Here is a 13200-nt window from a genome sequence, read left to right on the forward strand (position 1 = left end):
GGAGAGCTATACGTGTAATTTTGCGAAAGACGTTGGCCAGGTGATGATACTCGCGCTATTTCTCTGAAAAGTAGAGATGGAATTCGACTAGAACTAGACGGTAGAATTGGCTAAAACTCGGTTCGATTATGCTTTGGGACAAGCCTCGACTCCTGTACGTGGTTAAAAGTGGAGCACTTGTCTATAATAGAAATATCGGCGTCTTTAATCCGAGAGCTATACGTGTAATTTTGCGGAAGACGTTGGCCAGGTGATGATACTCGCGCTATTTCTCTGAAAAGTAGAGATGGAATTCGACTAGAACTAGACGGTAGAATTGGCTAAAACTAGGTTCGATTATGCTTTGGGACAAGCCTCGACTCCTGAACGTGGTTAAAAGTGGAGCACTTGTCTATGATAGAAATATCGGCGTCTTTAATCCGAGAGCTATACGTGTAACTTTGCGAAAGACGTTGGCCAGGTGATGATACTCGCGCAATTTCTATGAAAAGTAGAGATGAAATTCGACTCGAACTAGACGTTAGAATTGGCTAAAACTCGGTTCGGTTATGCTTTGGGACAAGCCTCGACTCCTGAACGTGGTTAAAAGTGGAGCACTTGTATATAATAGAAATATCGGCGTCTTTAATCCGAGAGCTATACGTGTAACTTTGCGAAAGACGTTGGCCAGGTGATGATACTCGCGCAATTTCTCTGAAAAGTAGAGATGAAAATCGACTCGAACTAGACGGTAGAATTGGCTAAACTCGGTTCGGTTATGCTTTGGGACAAGCCTCGACTCCTGAACGTGGTTAAAAGTGGAGCACTTGTCTATGATAGAAATATCGGCGTCTTTAATCCGAGAGCTATACGTGTAACTTTGCGAAAGACGTTGGCCAGGTGATGATAATCGCGCAATTTCTCTGAAAAATAGAGATGAAATTCGACTCGAACTAGACGGTAGAATTGGCTAAAACTCGGTTCGATTATGCTTTGGGACAAGCCTCGACTCCTGAACATGGTTAAAAGTGGAGCACTTGTCTATGATAGAAATATCGGCGTCTTTAATCCGAGAGCTATACGTGTAATTTTGCGAAAGACGTTGGTCAGGTGATGATACTCGCGCAATTTCTCTGAAAAGTAGAGATGAAATTCGACTCGAACTAGACGGTAGAATTTGCTAAAACTAGGTTCGATTATGCTTTGGGACAAGACTCGACTCCTGTACGTGTTTAAAAGTAGAGCACTTGTATATAATAGAAATATCGGCGTCTTTAATCCGAGAGCTATACGTGTAATTTTGCGAAAGACGTTGGCCAGGTGATGATACTCGCGCTATTTCTCTGAAAAGTAGAGATGAAATTCGACTCGAACTAGACGGTAGAATTGGCTAAAACTCGGTTCGATTATGCTTTGGGACAAGCCTCGACTCCCGCACGTGGTTAAAAGTGGAGCACTTGTCAATAATAGAAATATCGGCGTCTTTAATCCGAGAGCTATACGTGTAATTTTGCGAAAGACGTTGGCCAGGTGATGATACTCGCGCAATTTCTCTGAAAAGTAGAGATGAAATTCGACTCGAACTAGACGTTAGAATTGGCTAAAACTCGGTTCGGTTATGCTTTGGGACAAGCCTCGACTCCTGTACGTGGTTAAAAGTGGAGCACTTGTATATGATAGAAATATCGGCGTCTTTAATCCGAGAGCTATACGTGTAACTTTGCGAAAGACGTTGGCCAGGTGATGATACTCGCGCAATTTCTCTCAAAAGTAGAGATGAAATTCGACTCGAACTAGACGGTAGAATTGGCTTAAACTCGGTTCGATTATGCTTTGGGACAAGCCTCGACTCCTGAACGTGGTTAAAAGTGGAGCACTTGTCTATGATAGAAATATCGGCGTCTTTAATCCGAGAGCTATACGTGTAATTTTGCGAAAGACGTTGGTCAGGTGATGATACTCGCGCAATTTCTCTGAAAAGTAGAGATGAAATTCGACTCGAACTAGACGGTAGAATTGGCTAAAACTCGGTTCGATTATGCTTTGGGACAAGCCTCGACTCCTGCACGTGGTTAAAAGTGGAGCACTTGTCAATAATAGAAATATCGGCGTTTTTAATCCGAGAGCTATACGTGTAATTTTGCGAAAGACGTTGGCCAGGTGATGATACTTGCGCAATTTCTCTGAAAAGTAGAGATGAAATTCGACTCGAACTAGACGGTAGAATTGGCTAAAACTAGGTTCGATTATGCTTTGGGACAAGACCCGACTCCTGTACGTGGTTAAAAGTGGAGCACTTGTCTATAATTGAAATATCGGCGTCTTTAATCCGAGAGCTATACGTGTAATTTTGCGAAAGACGTTGGTCAGGTGATGATACTCGCGCAATTTCTCTGAAAAGTAGAGATGAAATTCGACTTGAACTAGACGGTAGAATTGGCTAAAACTAGGTTCCATTATGCTTTGGGACAAGACTCGACTCCTGTACGTGGTTAAAAGTGGAGCACATGTATATAATAGAAATATCGGCGTCTTTAATCCGAGAGCTATACGTGTTATTTTGCGAAAGACGTTGGCCAGGTGATGATACTCGCGGTATTTCTCTGAAAAGTAGAGATGAAATTCGACTCGAACTAGACGGTAGAATTGGCTAAAACTCGGTTCGATTATGCTTTGGGACAAGCCTCGACTCCTGTACGTGGTTAAAACTGGAGCACTTGTCTATAATAGAAATATCGGCGTCTTTAATCCGAGAGCTATACGTGTAATTTTGCGAAAGACGTTGGCCAGGTGATGATACTCGCGCAATTTCTCTGAAAAGTAGAGATGGAATTCGACTCGAACTAGACGGTAGAATTGGCTAAAACTCGGTTCGATTATGCTTTGGGACAAGCCTCGACTCCTGAACGTGGTTAAAAGTGGAGCACTTGTCTATGATAGAAATATCGGCGTCTTTAATCCGAGAGCTATACGTGTAACATTGCGAAAGACGTTGGCCAGGTGATGATACTCGCGCAATTTCTCTGAAAAGTAGAGATGAAATTCAACTCGAACTAGACGTTAGAATTGGCTAAAACTCGGTTCGGTTATGCTTTGGGACAAGCCTCGACTCCTGAACTTGGTTAAAAGTGGAGCACTTGTCTATGATAGAAATATCGGCGTCTTTAATCCGAGAGCTATACGTGTAACTTTGCGAAAGACGTTTGCCAGGTGATGATAATCGCGCAATTTCTCTGAAAAGTAGAGATGAAATTCGACTCGAACTAGACGGTAGAATTGGCTAGAACTCGGTTCGATTATGCTTTAGGACAAGCCTCGACTCCTGAACATGGTTAAAAGTGGAGCACTTGTCTATGATAGAAATATCGGCGTCTTTAATCCGAGAGCTATACGTGTAATTTTGCGAAAGACGTTGGCCAGTTGATGATACTCGCGCAATTTCTCTGAAAAGTAGAGAGGAAATTCGACTCGAACTAGACGGTAGAATTGGCTAAAACTAGGTTCGATTATGCTTTAAGACAAGACTCGACTCCTGTACGTGGTTAAAAGTGGAGCACTTGTCTATAATAGAAATATCGGCGTCTTTAATCCGAGAGCTATACGTGTAATTTTGCGAAAGACGTTGGCCAGGTGATGATACTCGCGCTATTTCTCTGAAAAGTAGAGATGAAATTCGACTCGAACTAGACGGTAGAATTGGCTTAAACTCGGTTCGATTATGCTTTGGGACAAGCCTCGACTCCTGAACGTGGTTAAAAGTGGAGCACATGTCAATAATAGAAATATCGGCGTCTTTAATCCGAGAGCTATACGTGTAATTTTGCGAAAGACGTTGGCCAGGTGATGATACTCGCGCAATTTCTCTGAAAAGTAGAGATGAAATTCGACTCGAACTAGACGGTAGAATTGGCTAAAACTCGGTTCGATTATGCTTTGGGACAAGCCTCGACTCCTGTACGTGGTTAAAAGTGGAGCACTTGTATATGATAGAAATATCGGCGTCTTTAATCCGAGAGCTATACGTGTAACTTTGCGAAAGACGTTGGCCAGGTGATGATACTCGCGCAATTTCTCTCAAAAGTAGAGATGAAATTCGACTCGAACTAGACGGTAGAATTGGCTTAAACTCGGTTCGATTATGCTTTGGGACAAGCCTCGACTCCTGAACGTGGTTAAAAGTGGAGCACTTGTCTATGATAGAAATATCGGCGTCTTTAATCCGAGAGCTATACGTGTAATTTTGCGAAAGACGTTGGTCAGGTGATGATACTCGCGCAATTTCTCTGAAAAGTAGAGATGAAATTCGACTCGAACTAGACGGTAGAATTGGCTAAAACTCGGTTCGATTATGCTTTGGGACAAGCCTCGACTCCTGCACGTGGTTAAAAGTGGAGCACTTGTCAATAATAGAAATATCGGCGTTTTTAATCCGAGAGCTATACGTGTAATTTTGCGAAAGACGTTGGCCAGGTGATGATACTTGCGCAATTTCTCTGAAAAGTAGAGATGAAATTCGACTCGAACTAGACGGTAGAATTGGCTAAAACTAGGTTCGATTATGCTTTGGGACAAGACCCGACTCCTGTACGTGGTTAAAAGTGGAGCACTTGTCTATAATTGAAATATCGGCGTCTTTAATCCGAGAGCTATACGTGTAATTTTGCGAAAGACGTTGGTCAGGTGATGATACTCGCGCAATTTCTCTGAAAAGTAGAGATGAAATTCGACTTGAACTAGACGGTAGAATTGGCTAAAACTAGGTTCCATTATGCTTTGGGACAAGACTCGACTCCTGTACGTGGTTAAAAGTGGAGCACATGTATATAATAGAAATATCGGCGTCTTTAATCCGAGAGCTATACGTGTAACTTTGCGAAAGACGTTGGCCAGGTGATGATACTCGCGCAATTTCTCTCAAAAGTAGAGATGAAATTCGACTCGAACTAGACGGTAGAATTGGCTTAAACTCGGTTCGATTATGCTTTGGGACAAGCCTCGACTCCTGAACGTGGTTAAAAGTGGAGCACTTGTCTATGATAGAAATATCGGCGTCTTTAATCCGAGAGCTATACGTGTAATTTTGCGAAAGACGTTGGTCAGGTGATGATACTCGCGCAATTTCTCTGAAAAGTAGAGATGAAATTCGACTCGAACTAGACGGTAGAATTGGCTAAAACTCGGTTCGATTATGCTTTGGGACAAGCCTCGACTCCTGCACGTGGTTAAAAGTGGAGCACTTGTCAATAATAGAAATATCGGCGTTTTTAATCCGAGAGCTATACGTGTAATTTTGCGAAAGACGTTGGCCAGGTGATGATACTTGCGCAATTTCTCTGAAAAGTAGAGATGAAATTCGACTCGAACTAGACGGTAGAATTGGCTAAAACTAGGTTCGATTATGCTTTGGGACAAGACCCGACTCCTGTACGTGGTTAAAAGTGGAGCACTTGTCTATAATTGAAATATCGGCGTCTTTAATCCGAGAGCTATACGTGTAATTTTGCGAAAGACGTTGGTCAGGTGATGATACTCGCGCAATTTCTCTGAAAAGTAGAGATGAAATTCGACTTGAACTAGACGGTAGAATTGGCTAAAACTAGGTTCCATTATGCTTTGGGACAAGACTCGACTCCTGTACGTGGTTAAAAGTGGAGCACATGTATATAATAGAAATATCGGCGTCTTTAATCCGAGAGCTATACGTGTTATTTTGCGAAAGACGTTGGCCAGGTGATGATACTCGCGGTATTTCTCTGAAAAGTAGAGATGAAATTCGACTCGAACTAGACGGTAGAATTGGCTAAAACTCGGTTCGATTATGCTTTGGGACAAGCCTCGACTCCTGTACGTGGTTAAAACTGGAGCACTTGTCTATAATAGAAATATCGGCGTCTTTAATCCGAGAGCTATACGTGTAATTTTGCGAAAGACGTTGGCCAGGTGATGATACTCGCGCAATTTCTCTGAAAAGTAGAGATGGAATTCGACTCGAACTAGACGGTAGAATTGGCTAAAACTCGGTTCGATTATGCTTTGGGACAAGCCTCGACTCCTGAACGTGGTTAAAAGTGGAGCACTTGTCTATGATAGAAATATCGGCGTCTTTAATCCGAGAGCTATACGTGTAACTTTGCGAAAGACGTTTGCCAGGTGATGATAATCGCGCAATTTCTCTGAAAAGTAGAGATGAAATTCGACTCGAACTAGACGGTAGAATTGGCTAGAACTCGGTTCGATTATGCTTTAGGACAAGCCTCGACTCCTGAACATGGTTAAAAGTGGAGCACTTGTCTATGATAGAAATATCGGCGTCTTTAATCCGAGAGCTATACGTGTAATTTTGCGAAAGACGTTGGCCAGGTGATGATACTCGCGCAATTTCTCTGAAAAGTAGAGATGAAATTCAACTCGAACTAGACGTTAGAATTGGCTAAAACTCGGTTCGGTTATGCTTTGGGACAAGCCTCGACTCCTGAACTTGGTTAAAAGTGGAGCACTTGTCTATGATAGAAATATCGGCGTCTTTAATCCGAGAGCTATACGTGTAACTTTGCGAAAGACGTTTGCCAGGTGATGATAATCGCGCAATTTCTCTGAAAAGTAGAGATGAAATTCGACTCGAACTAGACGGTAGAATTGGCTAGAACTCGGTTCGATTATGCTTTAGGACAAGCCTCGACTCCTGAACATGGTTAAAAGTGGAGCACTTGTCTATGATAGAAATATCGGCGTCTTTAATCCGAGAGCTATACGTGTAATTTTGCGAAAGACGTTGGCCAGTTGATGATACTCGCGCAATTTCTCTGAAAAGTAGAGAGGAAATTCGACTCGAACTAGACGGTAGAATTGGCTAAAACTAGGTTCGATTATGCTTTAAGACAAGACTCGACTCCTGTACGTGGTTAAAAGTGGAGCACTTGTCTATAATAGAAATATCGGCGTCTTTAATCCGAGAGCTATACGTGTAATTTTGCGAAAGACGTTGGCCAGGTGATGATACTCGCGCTATTTCTCTGAAAAGTAGAGATGAAATTCGACTCGAACTAGACGGTAGAATTGGCTTAAACTCGGTTCGATTATGCTTTGGGACAAGCCTCGACTCCTGAACGTGGTTAAAAGTGGAGCACATGTCAATAATAGAAATATCGGCGTCTTTAATCCGAGAGCTATACGTGTAATTTTGCGAAAGACGTTGGCCAGGTGATGATACTCGCGCAATTTCTCTGAAAAGTAGAGATGAAATTCGACTCGAACTAGACGGTAGAATTGGCTAAAACTCGGTTCGATTATGCTTTGGGACAAGCCTCGACTCCTGTACGTGGTTAAAAGTGGAGCACTTGTCTATAATAGAAATATCGGCGTCTTTAATCCGAGAGCTATACGTGTAATTTTGCGAAAGACGTTGGCCAGGTGATGATACTCGCGCTATTTCTCTGAAAAGTAGAGATGGAATTCGACTCGAACTAGACGGTAGAATTGGCTAAAACTCGGTTCGATTATGCTTTGGGACAAGCCTCGACTCCTGAACATGGTTAAAAGTGGAGCACTTGTCTATGATAGAAATATCGGCGTCTTTAATCCGAGAGCTATACGTGTAATTTTGCGAAAGACGTTGGCCAGTTGATGATACTCGCGCAATTTCTCTGAAAAGTAGAGATGAAATTCGACTCGAACTAGACGGTAGAATTGGCTAAAACTAGGTTCGATTATGCTTTAAGACAAGACTCGACTCCTGTACGTGGTTAAAAGTGGAGCACTTGTCTATAATAGAAATATCGGCGTCTTTAATCCGAGAGCTATACGTGTAATTTTGCGAAAGACGTTGGCCAGGTGATGATACTCGCGCTATTTCTCTGAAAAGTAGAGATGAAATTCGACTCGAACTAGACGGTAGAATTGGCTTAAACTCGGTTCGATTATGCTTTGGGACAAGCCTCGACTCCTGAACGTGGTTAAAAGTCGAGCACTTGTCAATAATAGAAATATCGGCGTCTTTAATCCGAGAGCTATACGTGTAATTTTGCGAAAAACGTTGGCCAGGTGATGATACTCGCGCAATTTCTCTGAAAAGTAGAGATGAAATTCGACTCGAACTAGACGGTAGAATTGGCTAAAACTAGGTTCGATTATGCTTTGGGACAAGACCCGACTCCTGTACGTGGTTAAAAGTGGAGCACTTGTCTATAATTGAAATATCGGCGTCTTTAATCCGAGAGCTATACATGTAATTTTGCGAAAGACGTTGGCCAGGTGATGATACTCGCGCTATTTCTCTGAAAAGTAGAGATGGAATTCGACTCGAACTAGACGGTAGAATTGGCTAAAACTCGGTTCGATTATGCTTTGGGACAAGCCTCGACTCCTGAACGTGGTTAAAAGTGGAGCACTTGTCTATGATAGAAATATCGGCGTCTTTAATCCGAGAGCTATACGTGTAACATTGCGAAAGACGTTGGCCAGGTGATGATACTCGCGCAATTTCTCTGAAAAGTAGAGATGAAATTCGACTCGAACTAGACGTTAGAATTGGCTAAAACTCGGTTCGGTTATGCTTTGGGACAAGCCTCGACTCCTGAACGTGGTTAAAAGTGGAGCACTTGTCTATGATAGAAATATCGGCGTCTTTAATCCGAGAGCTATACGTGTAACTTTGCGAAAGACGTTTGCCAGGTGATGATAATCGCGCAATTTCTCTGAAAAGTAGAGATGAAATTCGACTCGAACTAGACGGTAGAATTGGCTAAAACTCGGTTCGATTATGCTTTGGGACAAGCCTCGACTCCTGAACATGGTTAAAAGTGGAGCACTTGTCTATGATAGAAATATCGGCGTCTTTAATCCGAGAGCTATACGTGTAATTTTGCGAAAGACGTTGGCCAGTTGATGATACTCGCGCAATTTCTCTGAAAAGTAGAGATGAAATTCGACTCGAACTAGACGGTAGAATTGGCTAAAACTAGGTTCGATTATGCTTTAAGACAAGACTCGACTCCTGTACGTGGTTAAAAGTGGAGCACTTGTCTATAATAGAAATATCGGCGTCTTTAATCCGAGAGCTATACGTGTAATTTTGCGAAAGACGTTGGCCAGGTGATGATACTTGCGCTATTTCTCTGAAAAGTAGAGATGAAATTCGACACGAACTAGACGGTAGAATTGGCTAAAACTCGGTTCGATTATGCTTTGGGACAAGCCTCGACTCCTGCACGTGGTTAAAAGTGGAGCACTTGTCAATAATAGAAATATCGGCGTCTTTAATCCGAGGGTTATACGTGTAATTTTGCGAAAGACGTTGGCCAGGTGATGATACTCGCGCAATTTCTCTGAAAAGTAGAGATGAAATTCGACTCGAACTAGACGTTCGAATTGGCTAAAACTCGGTTCGGTTATGCTTTGGGACAAGCCTCGACTCCTGTACGTGGTTAAAAGTGGAGCACTTGTATATGATAGAAATATCAGCGTCTTTAATCCGAGAGCTATACGTGTAACTTTGCGAAAGACGTTGGCCAGGTGATGATACTCGCGCAATTTCTCTGAAAAGTAGAGATGAAATTCGACTCGAACTAGACGGTAGAATTGGCTTAAACTCGGTTCGATTATGCTTTGGGACAAGCCTCGACTCCTGAACGTGGTTAAAAGTGGAGCACTTGTCTATGATAGAAATATCGGCGTCTTTAATCCGAGAGCTATACGTGTAATTTTGCGAAAGACGTTGGTCAGGTGATGATACTCGCGAAATTTCTCTGAAAAGTAGAGATGAAATTCGACTCGAACTAGACGGTAGAATTGGCTAAAACTCGGTTCGATTATGCTTTGGGACAAGCCTCGACTCCTGCACGTGGTTAAAAGTAGAGCACTTGTCAATAATAGAAATATCGGCGTCTTTAATCCGAGAGCTATACGTGTAATTTTGCGAAAGACGTTGGCCAGGTGATGATACTCGCGCAATTTCTCTGAAAAGTAGAGGTTAAATTCGACTCGAACTAGACGGTAGAATTGGCTAAAACTAGGTTCGATTATGCTTTGGGACAAGACCCGACTCCTGTACGTGGTTAAAAGTGGAGCACTTGTCTATAATTGAAATATCGGCGTCTTTAATCCGAGAGCTATACGTGTAATTTTGCGAAAGACGTTGGTCAGGTGATGATACTCGCGCAATTTCTCTGAAAAGTAGAGATGAAATTCGACTTGAACTAGACGGTAGAATTGGTCAAAACTAGGTTCGATTATGCTTTGGGACCAGACTCGACTCCTGTACGTGGTTAAAAGTGGAGCACATGTATATAATAGAAATATCGGCGTCTTTAATCCGAGAGCTATACGTGTAATTTTGCGAAAGACGTTGGCCTGGTGATGATACTCGCGCTATTTCTCTGAAAAGTAGAGATGGAATTCGACTAGAACTAGACGTTAGAATTGGCTAAAACTCGGTTCGGTTATGCTTTGGGACAAGCCTCGACTCCTGCACGTGGTTAAAAGTGGAGCACTTGTCAATAATAGAAATATCGGCGTCTTTAATCCGAGAGCTATACGTGTAATTTTGCGAAAGACGTTGGCCAGGTGATGATACTCGCGCAATTTCTCTGAAAAGTAGAGATGAAATTCGACTCGAACTAGACGTTAGAATTGGCTAAAACTCGGTTCGGTTATGCTTTGGGACAAGCCTCGACTCCTGTACGTGGTTAAAAGTGGAGCACTTGTATATGATAGAAATATCGGCGTCTTTAATCCGAGAGCTATACGTGTAACTTTGCGAAAGACGTTGGCCAGGTGATGATACTCGCGCTATTTCTCTGAAAAGTAGAGATGAAATTCGACTTGAACTAGACGGTAGAATTGGCTAAAACTCGGTTCGATTATGCTTTGGGACAAGACTCGACTCCTGTACGTGGTTAAAAGTGGAGCACATGTATATAATAGAAATATCGGCGTCTTTAATCCGAGAGCTATACGTGTAATTTTGCGAAAGACGTTGGCCAGGTGATGATACTCGCGCTATTTCTCTGAAAAGTAGAGATGGAATTCGACTCGAACTAGACGGTAGAATTGGCTAAAACTCGGTTCGATTATGCTTTGGGACAAGCCTCGACTCCTGAACGTGGTTAAAAGTGGAGCACTTGTCTATGATAGAAATATCGGCGTCTTTAATCCGAGAGCTATACGTGTAACATTGCGAAAGACGTTGGCCAGGTGATGATACTCGCGCAATTTCTCTGAAAAGTAGAGATGAAATTCGACTCGAACTAGACGTTAGAATTGGCTAAAACTCGGTTCGGTTATGCTTTGGGACAAGCCTCGACTCCTGAACGTGGTTAAAAGTGGAGCACTTGTCTATGATAGAAATATCGGCGTCTTTAATCCGAGAGCTATACGTGTAACTTTGCGAAAGACGTTTGCCAGGTGATGATAATCGCGCAATTTCTCTGAAAAGTAGAGATGAAATTCGACTCGAACTAGACGGTAGAATTGGCTAAAACTCGGTTCGATTATGCTTTGGGACAAGCCTCGACTCCTGAACATGGTTAAAAGTGGAGCACTTGTCTATGATAGAAATATCGGCGTCTTTAATCCGAGAGCTATACGTGTAATTTTGCGAAAGACGTTGGCCAGTTGATGATACTCGCGCAATTTCTCTGAAAAGTAGAGATGAAATTCGACTCGAACTAGACGGTAGAATTGGCTAAAACTAGGTTCGATTATGCTTTAAGACAAGACTCGACTCCTGTACGTGGTTAAAAGTGGAGCACTTGTCTATAATAGAAATATCGGCGTCTTTAATCCGAGAGCTATACGTGTAATTTTGCGAAAGACGTTGGCCAGGTGATGATACTCGCGCTATTTCTCTGAAAAGTAGAGATGAAATTCGACTCGAACTAGACGGTAGAATTGGCTAAAACTCGGTTCGATTATGCTTTGGGACAAGCCTCGACTCCTGCACGTGGTTAAAAGTGGAGCACTTGTCAATAATAGAAATATCGGCGTCTTTAATCCGAGGGTTATACGTGTAATTTTGCGAAAGACGTTGGCCAGGTGATGATACTCGCGCAATTTCTCTGAAAAGTAGAGATGAAATTCGACTCGAACTAGACGTTCGAATTGGCTAAAACTCGGTTCGGTTATGCTTTGGGACAAGCCTCGACTCCTGTACGTGGTTAAAAGTGGAGCACTTGTATATGATAGAAATATCAGCGTCTTTAATCCGAGAGCTATACGTGTAACTTTGCGAAAGACGTTGGCCAGGTGATGATACTCGCGCAATTTCTCTGAAAAGTAGAGATGAAATTCGACTCGAACTAGACGGTAGAATTGGCTTAAACTCGGTTCGATTATGCTTTGGGACAAGCCTCGACTCCTGAACGTGGTTAAAAGTGGAGCACTTGTCTATGATAGAAATATCGGCGTCTTTAATCCGAGAGCTATACGTGTAATTTTGCGAAAGACGTTGGTCAGGTGATGATACTCGCGCAATTTCTCTGAAAAGTAGAGATGAAATTCGACTCGAACTAGACGGTAGAATTGGCTAAAACTCGGTTCGATTATGCTTTGGGACAAGCCTCGACTCCTGCACGTGGTTAAAAGTAGAGCTCTTGTCAATAATAGAAATATCGGCGTCTTTAATCCGAGAGCTATACGTGTAATTTTGCGAAAGACGTTGGCCAGGTGATGATACTCGCGCAATTTCTCTGAAAAGTAGAGGTTAAATTCGACTCGAACTAGACGGTAGAATTGGCTAAAACTAGGTTCGATTATTCTTTGGGACAAGACCCGACTCCTGTACGTGGTTAAAAGTGGAGCACTTGTCTATAATTGAAAAATCGGCGTCTTTAATCCGAGAGCTATACGTGTAATTTTGCGAAAGACGTTGGTCAGGTGATGATACTCGCGCAATTTCTCTGAAAAGTAGAGATGAAATTCGACTTGAACTAGACGTTAGAATTGGCTAAAACTAGGTTCGATTATGCTTTGGGACCAGACTCGACTCCTGTACGTGGTTAAAAGTGGAGCACATGTATATAATAGAAATATCGGCGTCTTTAATCCGAGAGCTATACGTGTAATTTTGCGAAAGACGTTGGCCAGGTGATGATACTCGCGCTATTTCTCTGAAAAGTAGAGATGAAATTCGACTCGAACTAGACGGTAGAATTGGCTAAAACTCGGTTCGATTATGCTTTGGGACAAGCCTCGACTCCTGCACGTGGTTAAAAGTGGAGCACTTGT

The 13200-nt window shown here is 42.5% G+C and overlaps 1 long non-coding RNA gene across 1 annotated transcript in view; it reads right to left on the reverse strand.

Annotated features, from left to right (window-relative positions):
* The window catches only part of LOC145436003 (uncharacterized), a 227078-nt gene that overhangs the window by 29698 nt on the left and 184180 nt on the right, over positions 1-13200 (reverse strand). The window lies entirely within an intron of this gene.

The sequence above is a fragment of the Botryllus schlosseri genome, chromosome 1, assembly GCF_051294905.1.
Source record: "Botryllus schlosseri isolate E-star chromosome 1, Bs_hap1, whole genome shotgun sequence".
In the NCBI taxonomy this organism is placed as follows: domain Eukaryota; kingdom Metazoa; phylum Chordata; class Ascidiacea; order Stolidobranchia; family Styelidae; genus Botryllus; species Botryllus schlosseri.